The sequence below is a fragment of the Schistocerca americana genome, chromosome 3 (genome assembly GCF_021461395.2).
Source record: "Schistocerca americana isolate TAMUIC-IGC-003095 chromosome 3, iqSchAmer2.1, whole genome shotgun sequence".
NCBI lineage: Eukaryota > Metazoa > Arthropoda > Insecta > Orthoptera > Acrididae > Schistocerca > Schistocerca americana.
The window spans coordinates 838,425,014-838,450,453 of NC_060121.1; the positions used below are offsets into that span (position 1 = coordinate 838,425,014).

Consider the following 25,440-nt stretch of genomic DNA (forward strand, 5'->3'; position numbering starts at 1 on the left):
TTATTTAAATCTGTATCTTCTTTCAGAATATTAAAACTGACATTAGTATCTGAAATTTATGGTAACTCAGTATTTAATTCGATAGCATATGCATTTGCTGAGCTTATAACGTAGCAGGCTGCTCAGATATTTTATAATGTAACACCTCTTTTAAATTTAAGGTTGCAGATTCTAAACGTGAAAAATTTCTACTTATTTCTTTGCCTACCTGACAGGATTCTTCGAAACAGTCACCTGAGAATTTGTTACGAATCTTTCCACGTGAGAAATATTCCGGTCCTGCCAGTGGAATTTCATAGGCAGCTAGGTAACCCGCGTGGCTATGTGGTGTAAAGTCTGTTCGGAGAGGTGTTGGCGCAATATATTCTTATTTGGTAAGCTCGTATTTTGTTCACTGAACAACACTGCTGCACCGTATCGAATGCCTCCCTCCCGCTCTAATTATCCTCTTCAGTACACGATTCTGAATTTCCCCTAATATTGGATGAGCATTTATGGCAATCGTGAGAGCAACAGCAAAGTTTATGGTTGAAGTAGAGAGGATATAAAATGTAGACTGGCTATGGCAAGGAAAGCGTTTCTGAAGAAGAGAAATTTGTTAACATAGAGTACAGTTTTAAGTGTCAGGAAGCCTTTTCTGAAAGTATTTGTATGGAGTGTAGTCACGTATTGAAGTGAAACATGGTCGATAAATACAAGTAGTTTAGACAAGAAGGAATAGCAGTTTTCGAAATGTGGTGCTACAGAAGAATTCTGAAGATTAGATGGGTAGATCACATAACTAATGAGGAGGTACTGAATAGAATTGGAGAGAAGAGGAATTTGTGGCACAACCCAACTAAAAGAAAGAATCGGTTGGCAGCACACGTTCTGAGGCATCAAAGGATCACCAGTTTAGTACTGGAGGAAAGCGTAGAGGGTAAAATTCGTAGAGGGAGTTGAAGAAATGAATACATTAAGCATATTCAGAAGGATGCAGGTTGCAATAGTTACTCGGAGATGAAGAAGCTTGCACAGTATAGAGTAGCATAGAGGGCTGTATCAAACCAGTCGCTGGACTGAAGACCACAACAACAGCAATAGCACTGGAAGGAGTGGCAGAGGGAAACAACATAGAGCTATTTCTCCAAATGGAGACAAACTCCAGGGAAAGAATCCTGGGAGAATAATGAGCAAAAGAGGTCATGTGGACATATGGCTGGAAATGCATTCCAAGAGAGGTACACCCACATGAAGATGGAGATAAAAGATCTTTTACGGTGACTGTTATCAGCAACGAGACAGGTGCCAACCAATGTGGGGCAACACAGACGACCGTATGGAACATTCTTCACGACAACTGCCACTATCTTTATCGCTTATATCGATTGCAGGCCCTGTGAACTTGCGTCTGAGGTGACGGTTTTGACACTGGTTAGTTGCACAGGCCACCACGGCGCTTGGATTTCTGTCTTGCATCCTAATAATAGATGAGGCTACCTGTATGACAGTTGATACACCGTCAACACTCACGTGTGGGCTGTGGTGAATCCCCACAGTATGGTGGCAGCGAACCATCACCACCGATTCGGCATCAGTATGTGGACAGGCAGTACTGGCGACCGCCACACGGGCCTTAGAGGCGAGGCACATCCGCACCTCCTGCGAGTGAATCTGCCTCCCGTGCTTGAAGATATATCTTTGGTGGCATGAAGGGTAAATGAAATGATCGTATGGTGTTGTCGGACGGGATGTCCCTTTCGGGTTCGGCCGTCAAGTCCAAGTCTTATTTCATTCGGGGCCCCTTTGGACGACTTGCGATGATGAGTACAACGCAGCACCCAGTCCACGGGCGGAGTAAACCTCCGACCCGGCCGGGAATCTAACCCGAGCCCAGTGCATGGGAGGCAAGCAAGTTACCACCCAGCTAAGCAGGCGGACGCCAGACAAGTGGGATTGTTCTGCTTGTACTAATGTTTTAACTCGACACTTCAGAAGGCTGTGGGCTGGAGCACCTCCATGTAACAGCCACATTACCCTTCATACCGTCCGCCTGCTTAGCTGGGTGCTAACGTGCTTGCCTCCCATGCACACAAATGTAAGGGCTGTTAATTCGACCAAATACCTAGGAACTACGATTACGAGCAACTTAAATTGGAAAGACCACATAGATAATATTGTGGGGAAGGCGAAACAAAGACTGCGCTTTGTTGGCAGAACACTTAGAAGATGCTACAAACCCACTAAAGAAACAGTCTACATTACACTTGTACGTCCTCTGCTGGAATATTGCTGCGCGGTACGGGATCCTTATCAGGTAGGATTGACGGAGGACATCGAGAAAGTGCAAGGAAGGGCAGCTCGTTTCGCCTTATCGCGCTATAGTGGGAGAGTGTCACTGATATGATACGCGAGTTGGGGTGGCAGTCACTGAAACAAAGGCGGTTTTCTTTGGGGTTAGATCTATTTACGAAATTTGAATCACCAACTTTCTCTTTGTGTGTTTTAGTAATTTAAACCTACTCTGTCAAAGATCTCCACCTTCGAGTGGGTGTACCTCCGTTGCAACGGACTTCCGTCCTTATGTCCAAAAGACCTTTTCGCTCCTTCCCCCAGGAATCGTTTCGTGCAGATTGTCCCCATCTAGTAAAAGCACCCTGTCGTAAGAACGAGCAATAGAACAGGTAAAACAGATGCTGTATTTGAGTAATAACGTGGAGATGAAAGATAGTCAACGGCCTTGCCGCAGTGGTAACAACGGTTTCCGTCAGGTCACCAAAGTTAAGCGCTGTTGGGCTGGGCTAGCACTTGGATGGGTGACCATCCGGTCTGCCGAGTGCTGTTGGCAAGCTGGGTGCACTCAGCCCTTGTGAGGCAAACTGCGGAGCTACTTGATTGAGAAGTAGCGGCTCCGGTCTCGGAAACCGACATACGGCCGGGACAGTGGTGTGCTGACCACGTGCCCTTCATATGCTCATCCAGTGACGCCTATGAACTGAGGACGACACGGCGGCCGGTCAGTACCGTTGGGCCCTCATGGCCTGTTCGGGAGGAGTTTAGTTTAGTTTATAAGAAAAGATAGAAGACGACATCAAACAATAGGAAACTGCAACTGGCGACTCCTTCCATTGATCAAAGAATCTTTACCATCAGTTGAGTCTACTGCCGTTGCTTAGCGCCTTGGTACTCGATTTTCACCACAAAAACATCCCCTTTCTGGTTTAGCGTCATCCGTTATTATCGTCTGAAGGTTACCAGCAACTGTTTCCCCGAAATATATGGTTTTTTAAAAAGTTCTCAGCCCATTTCACAAGACTGTATCTTCAAAATGAACCAAGAAACCCGAGAATCACTTTATCTTATTTATCGAAACTGAAATTTACCTTAGCGCCAATAGTAAGCTGCCGGCGCATGTGGATGGCTCGCTTATTGCCAATGAGCATCAGATCTAGACGCGAAATAAGGCAGAAGCAAAAGGCGTTTAGTGTTCTCCACTTCAGTAGGTCTAATACAGTTGCAACTCTACGTGTGATTTTTTTCGGAAGTGCGGTATTGCAGCTCCTACAGCTGCAAGCATTCGACGGTGAGATCAAATTGCACAATTCACCTGCAAAGTGGTCTCAGCGCATGGTACGCAGTTATTCTTCCGGTGAGGGTCTTTGAAAATCTCCACCTATTTGCCTCCTTCTGTGTCAGTTGTAGCACTACGACTGAAGGTTGGCACTACCATATTAGCAAACAGTCTTCGCAGAGCCGAAGTGAAAATATAGAGAGTGTGCAGTCTCCAACAGACGGAGTGTATATGACCAGTGTGAAGGGCAGTTGCTTCTGGACAGTCAGTGCGGGCAGGGGCTGACTGCCTCGGGTCGTAGATTGGGACGTTGTATTTGTAACGTGGCCAATAAAGTGAAGATTGACGCTCGCCTCGTATGGTATACGAAGGTTCTTGCAAGTCGCATCAAAGTCGGCGCCCCTCTGTTTGGAATTCAGGGCTGTTGTTACTACAGCTGCCTTCAAAAAAACCTCGCAACTGCCCACGGCCCTGTCTCGGTGTGTGGGCTAGAAACTGCGGAAATTACATGAAAGCAGCAGTTGTGGGGAAACTGTCCGGCTACCACTCTTGGCAAGGTGTCGTGAGCACGGTGTAAGTTCGCCTTTACTGTTGTTTGGCATCCACGTGCTTAGGAGGCTGCAAATAAGGTTTGTGTTTACAAAACTGTGTGTACTATATATTGCGTGTATTTGTTGTAACAATGTTCTAGATGCACTATTCGTTGGAAGCAAATTTGGGACTAACTCACGAAGCTGCAGCGAGGCAGCCATTGATCAGTGCAGAAACCAGAGATGTAGCGACACTGTTGGCCACCGCTCGAGTTCGTCGAAGGCCGACGATAGTAATGAAATCATTTTCAGAAGTCGATATGGCATTACGTGTTTGTTCGCCATGATGGTTCCAGTGACTTTTACTTGTGAAGGATAGGCAGTACTCATATAAGCTTCATAGGAGTCAGTTCGTCAAAAGATATTTGTGATCTATTGCGGACAGACTTTCTCACAAGAAGGTTTACGGTTTCGGTAAGTCCAAAATTGTGAAAACACTACCGTTAACGAATTGTTTAGTACTGGCAAGGGAGATGTTTATGGATTAATAGTATTCTGTAGGAGGAAGCAATGATTAATCGGTTACATGTAATGTGGAAGGAACTGTAGTAGCTAAGTCTTGGTTTTGGTGGTAGTCATTGGTGTAACTGATTGTATCGGAAATTATCCTAATTCTGTCAGTGTCGTCCAGCTTATTTTCTGAAAACACTCCCGGAGGTAATTGGATTGTCGCTCTTATTTTGTGGGGAATTGCTTGGTTTTGCGGTGCCTCAAGCAAGCTATTGACTTGAGTTCTTGTTATTGGACTACAACCTGATGTGGTTGGCTTGTTAATATTTATTTTGTCCACAGGCATTTGAGCTGAACGTTCGCTTGACCATTGTATAAAGTAAAACCATTAAAGAGGATCCAGCAAACGAACAGCACGTAGGAAAACAGAGGACCTAATTGACTATTAAAGACGAGAGGCAAAATTTCATTTTAGGAACTACAGTGGGTCTCGAATCGCCAACTCCTGAAGAGGCAGTGCTTTGTTGAACTGTTTAAGTTTCAGGAACGAAAGAGGCGGTGGAACGTACGATTTTTGTTTCTCTTTTCTGCGTTTCCTTACCCTTTGTGGGGAGAATTATTAATCTTGTTACTGACACTCATACACAAGCTACATTTAACATTATTGAAATATCTACGTTCAGACAAGGAAACCTACGTGCACTGCAGAAATGTAAACTAAAATAATCATAACAAGTTTGTTTGTGTGGCCATCCTCCGCAGCAAGCATATAAATACTTGTTTTGCAAATCGAACTGCCTTTTCCTGCTGCTAGAAGGAGAATGCGAAACGCGTATCGGATTAATAAAATAACTAGCAGCAGGAAAAGGCAGTTTGATTTGCGAAACAAAGAAATAATCATTTGTGTTAATTGTTCATTTCAGTAGACAGTAACATTTTTGGTCCATCACCGAAATATTTTGATACCGCGCACAAGGTAAACTTAATTATACTAAGAGAAAAAGAAATTTATAAATTTCACTTTTGCTTCGGAAAGCTAAAGTTACCGTATAAGTAACTGTAAAGATCTGATTAATGCCAAGTAAAGTGTATTCATATCGTTGGTCAGTGAAAAGTCAGTTGGTCATATATTTGCTATTACCATAATGAAATCAGGGAAGAAAAAAATCATTACATAGTTAATGACTAATTAAAAGAATAATAATTGAAGGAAAAGAATTGAAATCATTCTTAATTGGATTTAAGTTTTGTTCAGAATGCAAAGTTTGTTTATATGAGCCATTTCCGTAGTTACCGAAGGTGATCGCAGATAATCAGAGGTTGCATTATCACTGCAATACATTACGACCAGCTAACAAATTCACAGATGCTTCCAAATTCAGGATAGACATTTTTACAATAATTACATCATAGTTTAAAGAAAGAGAAAGTTTTTCTCATGCCAATATTAAGAGAAAAACAATACGCATCAAATTAATTGCCGGCCGGAGTGGCCGAGCGGTTCTAGGCACTACAGTCTGGAACTGCGCGACCGCTACGGGCGCAGGTTCGAATCCTGCCTCGGGCATGGATGTGTGTGATGTCCTTAGGTTAATTAGGTTTAAGTAGTTCTAAGTTCTAGGGGACTGATGACCTTAGAAGTTAAGTCCCATAGTGCTCAGAGCCATCAAATTAATTCGCCAATTGTCTGTAGCAGTTGAGAGTTATCTCAGATTAAACAGTCAGAGATATAATTTGTTTGCTGTGATTTAATTTATCCCTATAAATAAAAGAGAGCAATTTTCACGTATTTCGTTAGGAATAGAATTTGAAGTTTTTACTCGTAAGTAAATGTCCGTTCATAAAGGTGGTGCATCTTGATATTAGTTGAGTTGAGTCGATTTGTTAACCGTTCGTTAATCTCGAGCTGAACCTGTGATAATGGAATTGCTGATATAAGCCGTTTAGGCCATCGCTGCCTATTGTAAAGTAGGCCTACAGCGTGTTTACATGTTTCTTTGAGTCTAAATTCCTCTTCCTTAGACGAAACAATATACATAATCGTTAAAAGAGAGTATGATTGTGTGGTAGGGGTTCACTTACTTTTCCACTTTGATTAAGAACGTTTTAGGACTCTCAACAATGCTGGAATCTGTCGTGAAAAGTCAGACATAACGATTTACATTATCTTCTATTACAATCACTGTACGTATTCTTGGTGTGTCAGACGGCAGGTGTACTTGAGCAACAGCATAACAAGAAGCTAGTTAAACACAGTATGATGTCTTGTACAGTAGTTCACTCTGCTGCAACATCTTAAACGTAAATAGGACTCTGGTCCACACGCCGCCACAGTACAGAGTGGAAAGGGAAGTTGCAGTGGGCTGGTCGAGTTGTCTACTTACTTAATAATTGTTCTACGTTAATGTCATTTGTAATGGGTTAATGTACTGCTCAGTTCGATACACGAGTTGTCTTGTGTGTTGTCTTCGCTGAGAAATAATGTGTTGCTTGTTAGTTAACAATATAGTGATAAAGTTTACTGTTGCTTTTTCGTAAAAAACTATAATAATATTTTCATTTGAGCATGCAGTTTCAAAGGCTAAAAATATTGCTTTATTGTATATGTTCTTGCTTTAATTGGTGAGGTACTTCTGAGCTGTAAAAAAGTCTTCTAAGGTCGGTTGTTTTGGGGAGCCAGCTAGAGGAAGCCGTTGCTTAACAAACCAAGAGTTAACTCACTGATATTTCTTGAAACTAAAAGAAAATTCTCCTCTTGGGATTCAACGTTTAAGATTCTAGGTTTGTTGTAATTGTACGAGTTTGTTAAATTAGATCTTCAGACTTTCGCCCCACTCAGCCTGCAATATCAAGAAAACGGTCTAGTAGCGGCACACCTTCAGCAACTTCGGACGAAATACCAAGCCATACAGCAACATTAAAGAATGCAGCAACTGTAAACATGATCTCAAAGTGTGGAACGAGTTCGACTATCATCTGGATTGACGACTTGTGAAAGCTAAATGAAAATTTTGATCCTAAACGTCATTGTTAAAAGTATCCCAAGATTTTATGTGCAAGTATGGCAGTAAGACATGCAGCGTTGTAAAATCGGGCTATTCTTTCCAAAATAAAAACTTAATAGCCTGAATGATCCAGGTATTATTACAACACCGAACAATATCTTCATTAACAGAATTACTAAATTCAGATCAGGTAAAATGGTTCAAATGGCTCTGAGCACTATGGGACTTAACATCTGAGGTCATCAGTCCCCTAGAACTTAGAACTACTTAAACCTAACTAACCTAAGGACATCACACACATCCATGCCCGATGCAGGATTCGAACCTGCGACCGTAGAGGTCGTGCGGTTCCAGACTGTAGCGCCTAGAACCGCTCGGCTACCCCGGCCGGCAGATCAGATAAATCGTTCGTCTTTATAAATCATAATTTTGAAAAGTAACAGGTGGCACCATTGCAGGAGTGGTCCGCTGGAGTTGAATGTGGCCTTGTATGTGGTACGCCTAATGTGGATGCCGATGCCACCAAGTGGTTACAATGTAATGACACAATCTGGTTGTGAAACAGATGGGATATGAATCATGGCGGAAATGGCAAACAATCTAAGTTGCACGTTTCCTAACTAGATTGAGAAATAATTAAGTATCATATTATCTTCTGTTTATTTTCTAAAAACGCCTAGAGTGTTAAAACGACTGTAGAAATATGTATTGTGTATTATAAACAGTTATGGATTTAGAAATAAGTAATAATTGCTTAGGGAATTCCTGCATATTAATCTGAGCTTCAGTATCCCGTCGTTTTTGAGAAGAGATAGCTCTCGAACAAAGATCGTCTAAGAAATCAGTAGCAGTGTGAACACAGGGCACGTGTATGGTGTTAGCAAGGTGAAAATCGAGCACTGGTAAAATTAGCCTCGGATGACTGCAGAATGATGCTACTATTTTATAAAAAGTCCAGCTCAACTGCGTTTTACAGAAGAAGAAGTTTCCTCTGACTTATTGTGGAGTAAAAATCCCATTGCATTGTAGTTCTTGGGGCTCTGCAAACTGCAAGAGACATATTTTTGTCTGTGATTACATCTGAATATCCTGTAGCATTCAGAGCCGCAAATAGTAAGCTGCTACTTTACATTTCAGTAGCATTTGTTAAAGAGGCTGGAACATGGGTCGTCACCAGCTGAAATGTAATTGTTTTGTTTGGTCTGTGCTACAACATGTAACAGTCTCATTTTCTGTGCTACAACGTAAAATGGACTTCGAGTAGGGAAACCATATTCGCAAAACGTATAAATGCCATGACATAATTGGAACTGCAAGTTGAGTAATAATATACAGGTTATTTATAAAGCAAATGCTTATTTCATTTGTTTATTTATGTATTTAAAAATCAACATCCTTATGGTTTCACTGTTTTAAACAAAAGAGTTTTACAGTGATAAAAGCTGGTATTTATTTGAATACAAAATCGTTCACCGACTTACATTGAGATTTCATCTATAAATTATAAACCAGCTAAATTGCGTAACTGATGCTGTGTGTCGCTGTTACTGTTGAGAAGAAGCCACAGCAAGATAAGTGAAACTTGTGCTTTTTTTGTTCAGAAGACTGTGGTGGCTGGTGTACTTTGCAAAGCGAAACCAGTGACGTGTGACGAAATCTGAGCTTGTGTTAGTTAAAGTCATGTATAAGTAATAATTGAGAACCATTACGTGATTTATTATTACATATTGCTAAGTGACATAAACTTTTTCATACCTTGTCTGAAATATTTTTTAATGTTAACGTTAAATATTTTACCACCACAGTAGAGAAATATCTTCAAACCTTCAGGTTAATCATTATAAGACTATTACATTTAATTTTGATGAAAAGTACTATGCTATTTAAAGTAATTACATATGTGTGAATATAAGCGCATTAATACTAGATTTTCCTGCAGATTTAAGTGCTTCAACGTCCTCCACGATCGTCATCTCAAGGGCAGGTAACATTAAAATTACTACGTTTCCTCTACGATCGTTTGCTGTTAACATCTGTTTACTACCATTTAAACTAATTCGTGTGGTAGACAGCAACCTCTCACAGACAAAAAGAGTGAACAGCCATCACGTAACTGAACATCTACTGCACGGGACTGTCTCCCTTCATTTACGAGCCCCATTGCCGCACATGGTTAACAAAGCAGTTCTTACATCCCAATTAGGATAAAATAAATTGAACCGAAGGCCGCACGGGATTAGCCGAGCGGTCTGAGGCGTTACAGTCATGGACTGTGCCGCTGATCCCAGCGGAGGTTCGAGTCCTCCCTCGGGTATGGGTGTTTGTATTTGTCCTTGGGATAATTTAGGTTAAGTAGTGTGTAAGCTTAGGGACTGATGACCTTAGCAGTTAAGTCCCATAAGATTTCACACACATTTTAACATTTTTTTAACCGAATGGGGACATAGCAAGACCTACGCCTAAGTTAAAACTTGTCCGAGGCTTCTATCTTCATTCACCAAGACGGTGAAATCCCCTGAAATCGGACAGATGTTTCTGAAACACCCTCTACTCTGAAGTTCGGTGACACCATTAAGAGCAACGTTAAGGTCCTTGAACAAAATTGGCTATGGTTGGACAGTTTTATTCACCACCAATGACCTCAGCATTTAGTGCTCATACTAATACGGTCGATTTTGTGCAAGTGAAAAATTTAAGAAGAACTGTTATTTTTGCCGGCCAGTGTGGCCGAGCGGTTTTAGGCGCTTCAGTCTGGCGGTGCGCGACCGCTACGGTCGCAGGTTCTAATCCTGCCTCGGGCATGGATGTGTGTGATGTCCTTAGGTTAGTTAGGTTTAAGTAGTTCTAAGTTCTAGGCGACTGATGACCTCAGCAGTTAAGTCCCATAGTGCTCAGTGCCAGCCAACTGCTATTTTTGATGTCGTGACCTAGCGATATTGTACTCCTTCCTTGTCGCTAGTTTCTGAAACTTTCGAATCAGAGCGCGTCTCTTGTTTGGAGGGAGCGTTCTCTTGTTGTAGAACATCAACATTACCCCAACGGTAGTGGTCACGCACCACCTTGTTGTGTGAAGTAGAACTGTTGCTGGGCTTCAGCACGGAGCAGTAGCACGCAGACGCGTCGTGGAAAAATAATATGGAGACTTTGCTAGAAAGTATTAAGAGTTGAAAGTGTTATGTGGCCTCGTAAGAGAAAAAGTGTTTAAGTAATTTATTCATTTCGTGGAAAGGCGGGATGAATTAGTTATAAGATTTATGGCTGAAACAGTATCATGTTTGTGAATCACTAACTTTCATGGAGGAACATACTGACAGCAGAACGGTTAAGAAAGGGCTTCCGTGATCAGATATTACCTGTTTTTTAATGTCGAAACGGAACTTAGTAATGATTATTACAGTATGAATTTAAAACCAGCTTAACTGTTAACACAAACTGGACGAGTTTAGGTACTGTTAGGGAAGTGTGTCACGTGCTAACAAGACTATAAAACAAAGTACTGGACTTCCACTGTTATTATTTCAAAGCTACACTCTCCATTTTTTAACTGGACAACTTTAATATTTATAAAATATAAGAGCTGTGTATTTGTATTAGGCACATGGTCAGATTTACTTTGTAACGAAGCATATTCTCTCAGAAAAGCTACCAAACTGGAGTCCAATAGCCTCAAAAAATTCGTTAACAAACAAAAGACACAGGGACAGACATATTAGACCTGTCTCCGCGACAGAACACATTTTTTATATTATCAGCGTTAACAATAAAGACATATTACAAAAGTAAGCACATAAAAGAGCAAAGCCTTCTCCAGTGTGGATGGCAGGGAAACAATAAGAATGACATGTTGCAACAGCAGATGCGAAACGTTGCGGGAGGGTAGACCTCAGTCATCAGCGATGTCACGATAGCTGCCGCCGGTACTTTGTTTAGATTGGTATCGATAGCGAGCGGCGTAGTTAACATCGATACTCGACAGCGCCAAGTCGCTACGGCGGCTATTAAACGCAGACGACAGCGCTGAGTTATTACACTCGCTCGCGGCAATGGCTCTCGAGTTCCAACATGGGCGCGAGCGCTAAGTGCTCTCATTCACTCGCTCCGCGAAATTGAAACAGTGGAGCGACGCGGTCCGAATCGGCAGCGGTCCAACAGGAATGGCGAGTGCAGACGGAAAGGCAAACGACGCCGTCGTGTTGTCGGAGCAAATTACTTTGCAGATGGCGTAATAACTCGCGAGGTGCGGGGTGTTTGACAGCTCGCGAGGCAGTCGTAACTCAGAAAGGGCGAACGGGGCGGGCACCGAAGTAATCAGAGAGTTGGCACAGTGTTCCGCTGGAGGGGTTGCGCCTAGAGGTGGCGACCATGCCAAGTATGTAAACGGCGCTTTATTCCATTCCTTTGGAAACAGTAGTCCTGCTGTTGTCCTTACAATCTTTTACCGAATTTGTCGATGATGATGATGTTTGGTTTGGGGGCGCTCAACAGCGCGGTCATCAGCGCCCGTACAAAGTCCCAATTTTTATACAGTCCAATTTTTTTACACGCTCTAATCCATCTACTGTCACGAAATGATGATGGTGAAATGATGAGGACAACACAAACACCCAGTCCCCAGGCAGAGAAAATCTCCAATCTGGCCGGGAATCAAACTCGGGACCCCGTGATCCAGAGCAGCAATGCTAGCCACTAGGCCACGAGCTGCGGACAGTTTTCAATAATGAAATCACCTGAAATTTAACTCAATTCGATAATGTCACTTTTGGACGATATAATATTTTCCTTTCGGTTCCAATAATACACGGGTTCATTGTGAGAGCGGTGAACAGATGATTATCAACCTATGGTGCACTGACATCGAACCAATTCAGAGGTGAGCTGCTATGTTTGTTATTGGTAGGTTCTGAAATCATGCAACTGTTACGGAGATGCTTCAGGAACTCGAATGGGAATTGCTGGAGAGAAGGTGACGTTCTTTTCGAGTAACACTGTTGAGAAAATTTAGAGGACCGGCATTTGAAACTGACTGCAGAACGATCTTACCGCCGCCAACATACTTTTCGCTTAAGGACACGAAGATAAGTTACGAAAATTAGGGCTGATACGGATGCACACAGGCAGACGTTTTTCCCTCGCTCTATCTGCGAGTGAACGAGATAAAACGAGCAGTAGTAGCACATGGTAGATTACACCTCGCACCGTACGGTGGCGCGTGCAGTATGTTACGTAGATATAAGTGTAGATTAAGATGTTGGGAGGTATTAGGAAAGAAAAGCAGAGTTTTTCCGGAAAAAATGCACACAATCCGAACATAGTTTTTATAAAACAGGAATAATAACCAAAAATAGTAATCGGTACCATTGTAGAGAGCTGTTGATCAAATTGGTGATTGTAACTACAGTATGTGAACACATTGCAAGTCTATAAGGTACATCAAAAACAGCCTCGTAAATTACTCAACAGGCAGCTCTGTCCATGACTATGGAACAAAGTCTAGACATAATTTATATTTGCTAAGAAACAATAAACATAAAATTCCAGAGAGCATTATACAGGGTGATTTTTTTCACTGTGTACAAACTCTAGGGATTGATCGAAGAGAAGATGCGGAACAAAAAAGGTCTAATGAACTTATGTCCGGAAATGCATGGTTTCCATGCTAGAGACCAATTATTCAATCATACATCGTCACAGAGACTGGTGTGTAATTCGGGCCGTACCATGCAGAGACAGTTACAGTAAGTGTTGAAAATGGTTTTCATGTGTCCCCATGCATGCGTGTATGCACCGAAACATGTTCTGTCTCTCAATTTCGCATCGGCCAGGCTGCATCTGAACAGTGTCAAAGGCAGCATGAATACGTTGCTCCAGTGTCTCCACATCTGGAATGGATTCTTCATACATGATACTTCTGAGATGGCCCCATGAACAGAAATCGCATGTCCCGAGATCCAGTGAACGAGTAGGCTATGGAGGTAGACTCCGCTCGTCCAGTCCATCGACTAGGGAAGACATGATTGAGATGCGTTCGGACATTAACTGCGAAGTGGGCTACAGTACCATCATGTAACAGCCACATAATCCTACGAATCATCCGTGGCCCTTCTTCCAGCTGGGGAGGCAAAGTCACCCGCAAGAAACGCCGATAGTTCCAGCCTGTTAGGATACGTGGAAGGAAGACTGGTCCCAAAATGCAGTCGCCAATTATCCCGGCCCACACATCCTGGTTACACCGATGCTGATGATTCGCTTTCACCATACAGTGCGGGTTGTGCATAGTATCCCACAGACGACAGTTATGAAAGTTGAAGATAGCATTCCGCCGGAAGGTGGTCTCATCTGTGAATTGGATAGACGACACAAATCCCGGAGTTGTGGTGGCATGGTGAAGAAACCAGTGACAAAACTGCTCCCAATGTGGAAAGTCTGTCGCTAGTAAGCCCTGCACACACCGTAAGTGGTAAGAGTAGTGACAATTGTCATGGAGAATGTTCCACACGGTCGTCTGGCTTACCCTGTACTGGTGTGCCAACTGCCTGGTACTGACACAACGGTCGCCTTCGACAGTGGTAATCACATTCTCCTCCAAGTCTGGCTTGGCAACATTCCGGGTACGTCCTTAATGATTTCCTGCTTCCTGAAACGACCCTGTCTCAGACAAATGAAGGAACACTGTTGCAAACATTGAATGTTGTGGTTGTTCCGGGCGAGGATAGGTGTCCTGACAAAATCTTGTGCCCAGCGCCAATTGTCATTTGCCTTTGCATAAGTAAACACCATATCGGCAAGCTCTATAATCGAATATGGAACCATTGTGTACAACGCTGTATCACATCCACTACAAGGTGGGTCAGGAAGAGAAGTGAATCGGACACAACATTATCGATTACTACGGCAGGAGAGGGCGCTATGACATGATGTGTGAGGAACAGTACCACCCTCTAGGAGGAAACTATGCATAGTGTAACTGTGGCTTCGTGGTACAGATCGTATCAGACCGCAGTCTCTGTAAATAATCTGTAGCATGGAAACTACCATTTACAGACATAAGTTTATTAGTCCTGTTCTATTCCGTATCCTCTCACTGATCAGTCCCTATAGTTTGCACATGGTGGAGAAAATCACCCTGTATAAAGGAATAAAATTGTGCAAGAAACTGTCAAAGGTGATTAAAGAGATTACAAAAAGAAACTTATTCAATAATTCAATTAAAAAGTGCCGGTTAAGCAATATGTTCTATATAGTGAAGGATTACTTACAAGGGAACCTCCCCATCGCACCCCCCTCAGATTTAGTTATAAGTTGGCACAGTGGATAGGTCTTGAAAAACTAAGCACAGATCAATCGAGAAAACAGGAAGAAGTTGTGTGGAACTATGAAAAAATAAGCAAAATATACAAACTGAGTAGTCCATGTGCCAGATAGGCAACATCAAGGATAGTGTGAGCTCAGGAGCACCGTGGTCCCGTGGTTAGCGTGAGCAGCTGCCGAATGAGAGGTCCATGGTTCAAATATTCCCTCGCGTGAAAAGTTTTCTTTCTTTATTTTATCAAAGTTATGATCTGTCCGTTCGCTCATTGACGTCTCTGTTCACTGTAATAAGTTTAGTGTCTGTGTTTTGCGACCGCACCGCAAAACCGTGCGATTAGTCGACGAAAGGGCGTGCCTCTCCAATGGGAACCGAAAACATTTGATCGCAAGGTCATAGGTCAATCGATTCCTCCACAGGAAAACACGTCTGATATATTCTATACGACGCCGGTGACGGCATGTGCGTCACATGACAGGTTCAAATGGCTCTGAGCACTATGGGACTTAACATCTGTGGTCATCAGTCCCCTAGAACTTAGAACTACTTAAACGTAACTAACCTAAGGACATCACACACATCCATGCCCGAGGCAGGATTCGAACCCGCGACCGTAGTAGTCGAGCGGTTCCGGACTCAGCGCCTGAACCGCTAGACCACCGCGGCCGGCTCACATGACAGGAATATGTTGTCGACCCACCTAACTTGTACACTTGGCGAATGGGTAAATAGATTCTTCTACCTTGCCCGATTTAGCTTATCTTGTGGATGTGAAAATCACTCCCAAAAAAGTGATGAAAACATAAGCGTTTGTCACATAAACTGAAAATAAAAAGTTAAAATTTTCATCGGAGAAAAGGCTTGTACCAAGGACCTCTTGTTCCGCAGCTGCTCACGCTAACCACGGGACCACGGCACTCCTGCTCTTAATCGTTCCTTGTTGTTGCCTATGTTGGGCATGGACTACTCAGTTTGTATATTTTGCTTATTTTTTCATAGTTCCACACAACTTCTTCCTGTTTTCTCGATTGATCTGTGTTCAGTTTTTCAAGGCCTATCCACTGTGCCAACTTATAACTAAATCTGAGGGGGGTGCGATGGGGAGGTCCCCTTGTTAGGAAACTCAGAGTAGCGGCTTTTAAAGAAATGTAATGCAAGACTAACGAGTGATTTTGCCACTTGGGGCCAAACTGAATAAAACGATCCCTGGCAGGGCAAGAAGCATGGGAGGTCATGCGGACGCATGGCCGTAAATGCGTTCTAAGGGAGGGTACACCGACTTGAAGGTTGAGATCCAAGATCTTCGACAGTGACCTCAGTATCAGCACCAGAGAGGTGGCCTACCAACGTGCGGAGAGCCAGACGACCGTGTGAAACATTCTCCACGACGGCTGCTACTGTGCTTATCACTTACAGGCCTTGCGTACAAGTCACCTAGGCAGTCTCGTACCGGGGGACTGCGAATTTTTTTTAAATTATAAATTCTTTTATTTATATTTTCGCGCCCCGATAGAGCAGCCGAGCCTGCTCAGCGCTCCGCCTTCTCCCACCACTGTACTATTGTGAGTACGTGTGCAAGTAAGAGAGCTACGAGTATATGCGCCGGAACCTGCAGATGCAGGAATCTCTGGAAGATGTGATTGCAACAAAGTCGGACTTCTCCTAAAAGGCGAATATTGCAGCGTACTATTATAATGATGATTTTATCACTAGTGTTTACTTTCAACTTTTTATTTTTCTGCCAAAGCAGTAACTTTACAACTTAATTCAATAAGACCAGTAGACAGTGCTATTACAGTCAGCAGAATTTCAAAAAGGCTTCTGACATTAATACCCAAGATGACTATTCACAGCTGTGGTTGCCCTACCTACAGCGTTATCTTCTGACATTGGGTTGTGGTGTTTATGAATTTACATTCATTTCGATTTTAGAATATGTAGTATATCTGGAACTATGGTTTATGATACAAACGCACTGTTACCAAATGGTTCTCTCCTTGCATTATGACGCTTCATGAATTGAAATAATTGGTGATGACGACCATGAAAGACTTTGTCCCTACTTTTCTTACCCTTAACAAAGCTTTCCTTCACTAACACCCACCTTCATTTCAGCCAGCATTCACTGTGACTCATCAGAGGGCAAGTGACCATAGTGTCTTTGTAGTTGGTGTTGTAATGATTTTACAGTGAATGTTTTTTCCAACTCGTAGTAGTGTGATGGTGTATTAATCACTTTGCATGACCTCCAAACTATACGAAAAGTAAAGCAATGCCCATTCAACATTTAATGATATAGCATTTCCACTTTTTTTCTTTTTTGAACAAGTGCATATAGTTGCTGTAGTGTTCCTCGTGCAAGAGCTGAATAAAGTTTCAAACAGTCAGTATTGTTTTCTGTCAGTATTGTTATCAAACTGTGGCAAATCGACAGCCTCGCTCTAGCGGCGTCCTGCTGCAGCCTTTTCCTGTTCCTCCTCGCCCTTCAGTCCCTCCTGCCACTGTGCCTGGAGCTCTAGGTACGAGGGCGGTCGGAGTGCCCGTGCACGTGGAACGATGTTTGGCCAGGTTTGGTCTATAACATTTCAATACCGTCTATTGTGACCTTCGTGGCGAGTGGAATCGTCAAGTCAATAGCGGAAGTTTGTTCCCATAAAACAGGCTGACCAAAAGTCCCCCACCCACTACTGCTTGAACAGGGAATAAAGGACGTGGGAGAGAAATCGCATGTTGTCTGCAGGTCACAACCGGAGCATTGAATTACATAAGGACGCTCTCTCTGGTTCTGGCCTTCAGCTAGGCATAACGTGTATTCTCTCCTTCTCTCTGCTGACTGTTCCCAACTTTGTTCCAGAAAAATACCTCTTCCATGGCCGGCTGGAGTGGCCGACCGGTTCTGGGCGCTACAGTCTGGAACCGCGCGACCGCTACGGTCGCAGGTTCGAATCCTGCCTCGGGCATGGATGTGTGTGATACCCTTAGGTTAGTTAGGTTTAAGTAGTTCTAAGTTCTAGGGGACTGATGACCTCAGAAGCTAAGTCCCATAGTGCTCAGAGCCATTTGAACCACTTTGAACCTCTTCCATGATCACTTTAAGTAGCCAATGGTCCTTTCTCACATGCACACCAACAATTGTATTCTGTACTCAAAGAATATATAATCATTATCTTAAATCTTCCTTTTATTTAAAAAATTACATCTTTATTATGCTTACATCCCTGAACTTGCACATTATTACCTACGGAATTGCCTACATGGTGACATCACTGGCTCATCACACCTGCCACCGTGGTACTGGGATTTTTGTCATCCATCCTAGATGACACTGCTTTTACCAAGAGTGGTATCATCGACCTTTACAATACTCATGTGCGGACTACGAGCAATCCCTGCAGTACGGTGGCAACGAACCATCAGCACTTGTTCAACTTCACAAGGAACTCCTTGAGTCCAAGGTCTCAATTTCAACATTTAGTAAGGCTCATTTGAAAGTCTTGTGTGAACAATTATGACAGGAAAAATGTTAGCTGGTAATGATTCACCATGTACATCAGAAGGCTGACGGAAAATGAGTGTCTGGAAGGTGCAGAGATCAACCTCAATGGAATATGTGCATTACACTTAAAAAAAAGAACATCTATTCAATAAATATTCAAAACAAACCATTAACTTGTACCATGAACACCGAATGATAAACGGTGCTTCACAGTGCTCACAAAGGTTCGCACCATCATGATCGAATGCAAAATCCCTGGGAGTTACAAACAGAACTGGATGTTCATCTAGGTGTTCACTCTTAAAGAATGCATATAGAATCATATTGGTGCAACGATGTGATGATAACTGATGGAATATGATGGCATGGAACTCAATGCGAAACAGTCCGTCATAGAGCCTATCATGGAACTGGCTATCCTTTAATACGTACCTGCAGATTGTGCGATAATATGTTTTATAGACACGGAAAAACCAAACACACATAGAGGGATAGCTTTCTCTAAGGGAGTATAATCTTTACACCCAGACCAGGAGTCAAGCAAAAATAAATTGTTCTGACAAGCTATTGGCCAAAGACAGTACTCATACAATAGTTGTAGTTCTCTTACGCTCATTTTCCCACTCTTCCTCGCTGTGATGTTCATGTTTCCTACTGCCCTTGCTAGATCAGGCTCAATGGAAAGAATCGTAGAGGGCAGAGCACCTCTAACTTCTAGCAGCACAGTAAATAATATTTCAGCTAATTTAACGTCCAGATCAACAGCCGGCATAATTGTAAACGATTGCGTTAAGGCATTGATATTAATTGATACTGTCACAGCTGTCTTGTTACACCTAATTTCTAAGGTTCCTTTCATATCCAATTCCTCTTCAAGTCCCGATTAGTTGGAGTTGAACACAAATTCTTTACTGAACGATGGAATAAGTTTGTTTATCTCATCTACAACTCCGCAGTTTGCTTTGCTTCATCAGAGCGACCCTTTGTTTGAAATTTCGTTATCTTACATCCACCAGTTCTGTAGCACTGTTTGAAGTTATGCAACCATCCACATCTTCCATTGAAATCACTGTAATCTTTATCGCGCGCATAACGCGCATAACTTAATAGGTCACTATCATACACATCATGTTAACCATATCGAGCATCCTTCAAAAGCACAAACACCTGTTTTTGTACCAAGTACGCCTTGTCCTCCCTTGAATATCCAAAGGTTTTCTTATGCACTACACAGTCACATTGCTGTGGACTTTTTCAAAATATGTTCATAACTGTTTCTTTGCTATGCTGTAGATGATATTCCATGTATGTATTCCATGTTTAGTACCCGTTTCTTGGATTGGAGACGGAATTTGTGGCTCCCTGTCCGGAAAGGATGGTGAACTACATCGCTTCACGCCTTTTTCAATATCGCATTCACTTTTAAACACTTGTAGCCATCACTGTACTCCTCAAGTACATTGTTCGCACAGTCGAGCGTACCGGGACCACACATTCCAGTGACTCATCTGGCAGAAACATTAATATTTCATCTGTCACTTCTTTATCACTCTGTAGTATTCCTTGGATTCCATTCTGAGTTGAGGGACCCTGGTCAGGAAACGACAGAGTCGAAAGTTATAAGCGAAAATCATACTAATATCTCTCACAGTCGACCTCTTCTACTGCAAGCTCTTTGCTTTACATATTTTGGCGATAGGTAATGTGGACCAAAACGAGAAAAAATTGTCTATTCAACATGGGCTCTCAAACGCATACCTTAAGAACTCTGAGCACTTGTTCAGTAGAAGAGATGTCTTTCACAGTATCAAAGATGAGCAACTGTCCATAGCCATTAAGGCACGCACTTTAGAGCCTATCGTTATTTGGTATAATTTTTCTTTCGGTCCATACTACCACGTCTCAAAGTATAGAAAGCAGAGGTGTTGCAGCAGAAGAGGTCCTCTGTCAGAGCTATCAGAATGATTTTCGCTTATAGCTTTCGACTCAGACGTTTCCGAATAAGGGCCTCTTATCTCAGATTGATACATTTACCCTTCTCCATCATCCCTGAAACCTTGTAACCTGACCACGGAATCACCCTGCACATTTTTCTTTTATTTTCTGGAAAATCCTACAATAAAGCTCTCAAATAACATCGCCACTGCCGGTCCCAAGCCCGCGGCTAATCTCAGGTGGAGGGGGAGGAGTACACCTCGTAAAAAACATGGGTCCATCCGGCTCCAAATGGTAGCACTTTGTGAGGGCCCCTGCCTAGGGTGACAGGTGAAGCCCGGTCAACGGTCTCAAAGGCGGAAGAGGAATTACCAACGGCAGAGAGAGCGGAAGAACTTAAGGGAGAAAACAAAACCAAATCCACTTTGCGTCTGTCTAGTAGCAAGCGACGAAGTGGTCAGCGTCTGTTCACCAGTGGTTCGGCTGAAGTTCACATTCTGGAACTAATCCTTCCAGTCTTAACATTCTGAGTCCATTCAATGAGTATACTCAACCCCACCTGATTCCAGATACAATCGTCATGGAGCATTTTGATAATCACAGTATTACCCCAGGTGGTCAATCCACCGCCGGTATTATTGGCGCAACGGGTCTTTCGGACTCTGGGGCGGTCAGGTTAAAATGCAATGTGATTCAGCAGAGGAAGTCGGAGTCCTCTGGTCAACTTAAAACCAAAACAAATACATTTTTGCAACACTTAACATACAAACACTTTTGCAACCAGGTAAACTTCATAAGTTGAGAGATACTGTTATGATGACGACGAACGAATCGTCGCCAATGTGAATGACTGGTGGCCAATGCTAAATAGAAATATACAAGTCTCTTCTTCGCATATACAGCAGGTTTGTCAGTGAAACCGATAAGGAGTTGGCTCCTTGGTATGGGCTGCAACGACTAAAATAATTAGAAGTCGTTGGTAAAAAGCAATATATTGTACTTAACTGGTGATAAAGGAATCTTCATAGTCGGGATGAATATAAGTACAAACAGAGAGCTATAGAGGCATCACATAGGCCATACTTTAACTAAGCGCCTTGTTAGAGGTTGCTTCCTATCAGCTGAACGCTATATTATTTTCCTACTTGACGTCCAGAGCAAGAGTGGCCGAGTGCACGCTAGAGACTTGTTGCAAGCCGCAAAACGGTGTAAGCGGCATTGGCCTCGACTCGCGGGTCCACCGATGCTAATAAGGACCGCACTCGATAACTGCAACTACACTCAAGTTGACACAAAATATTTATAAAAGACTTTGATGTTGGTAACCAGTTAGTTTTGTTTTGAATGATTTATAAAAGTTTCTTGTATTGTTTCTTTGGAAATATTTTTCGATTTCCAAAAGTTGCGTATTTTCGTAGTTTATTTTAGTCTGTCGGATTAATTTTGATGTTTTTTTCTCACAGTTAGAAAGGTATTGTGCTTTTTTCCAGTTTTGTTACCATTCCAATTTTTGAATGCCTCATTCCTAGACTTAACTGCTGTTCCGCAGTCTGCGTTCCACCAAGAGCGTTTTTGTTTCTTTCGTAGAGGGATTTAATTTTGTGCTGTTTTGATGAACTTTTCTTTCGGGCTTTGCCAATTGTTCGATTGTTTTTTGTCAAGTTCACTTGTTAGACGTGGGGTTATTTTAGCAGTGTCAAATTTTGGGATAACATTTTTTTTGTTTCGAAGAGTTACTGAAGCTGAAGTTTTACTTTTATTCGCGTTAGATAATGGTCAGAATCAATATTAGCACATTTCCTAACTTGGACACTTAAAATTTCTTTTTAGCTAGGATATGAAATTGCTACATGATCGATTTGAAATTCTCCAATAAAAGTATTGGGTGCCCGCCAGGTTTTTTGTTTAGAAGGGTTCCTTTTAAAACGTTTTGACATGATTTTAAGGTTAAAATGTTTGCATGTTTCAACAAGTCTTTGTCCATTTTGGTTTGTCCATTTATATGCAGGAAATCCACCCACCGTTTTCTTATACTTTTTCTCTTTACCTAATTGATAATTAAATTCATCCGTTAAAATTTTAGCGTGGTTTGAGGGAATTTTCGAGATGATGCTTTCTAATGTTTCCCAAGCTTCATTAAATTCATCAAGTTTTTTGCGGTTATCCTTACTGACTGGCATATAGTCGTTAATTAAATTGTACGCTTTATTTGCGCATTTAAGAGAAATTGTCATTAGTCTATTATTAATGGGTTTACCTTCGTTATCGAGTTTAAATATTTTTGGAGACTGCAAAAGCAACTCCCAGCTGTTTCGCATTATTAAGTATTCTCTTATCAGTTTTACTTGTAAAAAGACGATAATTGCCGAAATCCATGGTGTTATTGTCCGTCATTCGTGTTTCTTGAAGAGAAAAAATTTGAACCTTCTGTTTTTGTAATGTATCTGTGTTATCAACGTTCGATACCACACTTGTTAGGGGTTGTGGTTATATAAATTCAGTAAACTTAGACATTACAGCACTGTAATCAAACCTGAATGTCTTTATGGAGCAGAAACTTTAATTTTAAGTAAGAAGAGGCATACTGAAGAAATTCAAAAGAAAGAAAGATGTTAGGAAAATATTTGACTCCAAAATTACTGATGGAGGAACTTATAGGCTGAGAAGTAATAAGGAAATAGAAGTAAACACAGACATACATGGTGACATGAGAAAACGAAGACTTAAATTTTATGGGCACATTAAAAGAATGGCACCCACTAGGTTGACAAAACAAATAGTAGAATTCTACGAAAACAGAATTAAGGCGAAAACTGAGCAAATAAAGTGGATTGCTGCGATTAAGGAGAATCTTAAAGCAGCCTGTATAACCCAGGCAGACCTCACAGATAGGAAAACATTCAGTCAAAAGATATTTGATTGGAAATTTGGTCAGAGGGAAATTAGAAAACGAACCAGAACACCGTGGTCTGATGAAAGAAAGAGACTTCATTCTGAAAGGATGAAACAAATTTGGGCACAAAGGAAGGCCAGCCATCAAACGTGACATTGATGGATTGTACCTCACGTGGTCCTACTGGGTCCATACGTGAATAATAATAAAGCTCTCAAATGGACAATACTAACATCTTATCCCTACTCAAAAAAATGGCTCTGAGCACTATGGGACTCAACTGCTGAGGTCATTAGTCCCCTAGAACTTAGAACTAGTTAAACCTAACTAACCTAAGGACATCACAAACATCCATGCCCGAGGCAGGATTCGAACGTGCGACCGTAGCGGTCTTGCGGTTCCAGACTGCAGCGCCTTTAACCGCACGGCCACTTCGGCCGGCCTATCCCTACTCAACATCTCACTCATTGTAGAGGGATTCTGACTCAAATCTTCAGGCAAGCAAATGAGAAGTTGGAGTGCAACTATGGAAATACAGTGCCACGGTATGAAATAATATTTCTGTATTGTGTAATGTGTGCGCCGTGGTCGGCGTCAAGAAATAAATGAACAGTGTAACACTAGCTCCTTACAGTGTTAATAACTTACTTATGGGAGTGTGTAAAGAAAATACGATTGTACACTATGGATAATCTGAATAAGGTGGCGCCATTTTAAACGAAGTGGCCTTGTATTCAGGAGGAAAGATGCTGGATTCCGAATACGTCCATCCTGTTTCTTTAAAACGCTTCTTGTAAATGAGGAGATGGTTTCTGCTGTAAGACACCGACCGACTACTTGTCCCGTCTTTGCCAAACTAGATCTGTAAGAATGTGAATGACTGTACACAGAGCGTTATTTTAGCTGAAGACATCGAAAATCTCGAAAACTACACATTGGATAAAAAAAACTATAATTCCAATTTGTTTGTCAAGGAAGGGGACATCCAGTGACACCACACTCGATTCACCACCGCACCCCATGCGTGGGTTGGGGGGGGGGGGGTGGTAAACTTTGAAATCTTTAATGGGAACCCCAGCTTTAATTGCAGATTTCGATTCTTTGGCAAAATCTACAAACTTTTTGTCTGAACCATTTTCTTCGTTTCGCCACAGATGGGGTTCTAATCGGAAGAATATAAATGAATACCCAAACGTGATTTTCGGCCTGTTACTCAGTGGCCCTTGAATATCCAATGGTACGTGGCATCAAACTTCCATGCCATGAGGGTAGGACAGGCCATTAAACATAACTTGTAATTGGAAACCCGATTCACAACGCTGTTGTCCTCTGATGTATTGAACAAAAATGGTTCAAATGGCTCTGAGCACTATGGGACTCAACTTCTGTGGTCATCAGTCCCCTAGAACTTAGAACTACTTAAACCCAACTAACCTAAGGACGTCACACACATCCATGCCCGAGGCAGGATTCGAACCTGCGACCGTAGCAGTCCCGCGGTTCCGGACTGCGCGCCTAGAACCACTGGACCACCGCGGCCGGCATGTGTTGAACAGGGAGCTACTCGATGCATCACTACGGCGGCTGGTCGAGGTGAACGCTACTCTGCTTTTCCAATTAGAGCAAGTATCCAAACGTAATACTGCCAACTTCAATACACTTAGTGATGCGTTTCTCAAATGACCGGACACAGGACAGAAGCATAACTGCGGAAATGTCAGCAGAGGCGTTTCTGATGCGGTCGACCATGTCTTCACTGACTGTTGATACTTTATGGTACTTCTTATCTCTTAAATACCACACAGAAATAAGTCCAACGACGACAAACCTGGGAACCTAGCGAGTCAATTAATAGGGCAACCTCTGCCGATCCCCCGACCATTGTAAACATAGTCTAATCCCTCCAATGCTTCAGTTGCATAATGCACTGAGCAACCATCATGCTGAAACTATATGCGTTGTCCAGCGTCCATGGCAACATCCTGCAGTAGTACCGGTAGTTCCTGTTCTAAAAACGTTCAATATTTGCGTCGATTCAAAGCGCCGTCGATAAAATATGGACCAATTGGTTTGTTCCCCCTGATGCCGAACCATACTTTAATTGACCGAGAACGTTGATGGTCAACTTGCCGAAACCAATGGGCAATGTCTACACTCCAGTAATGCATGTTATGCCGGTTAACACTACCATGGTTTGTGAATGTATACTCATCGG

The 25,440-nt window shown here is 42.3% G+C and overlaps 1 pseudogene; it reads left to right on the top strand.

The window, feature by feature from the left end:
- The first annotated feature begins 2,709 nt into the window (after positions 1 to 2,709).
- On the top strand, positions 2,710 to 2,827 carry LOC124607602 (annotated as a pseudogene).
- Positions 2,828 to 25,440: the final 22,613 nt, after the last annotated feature.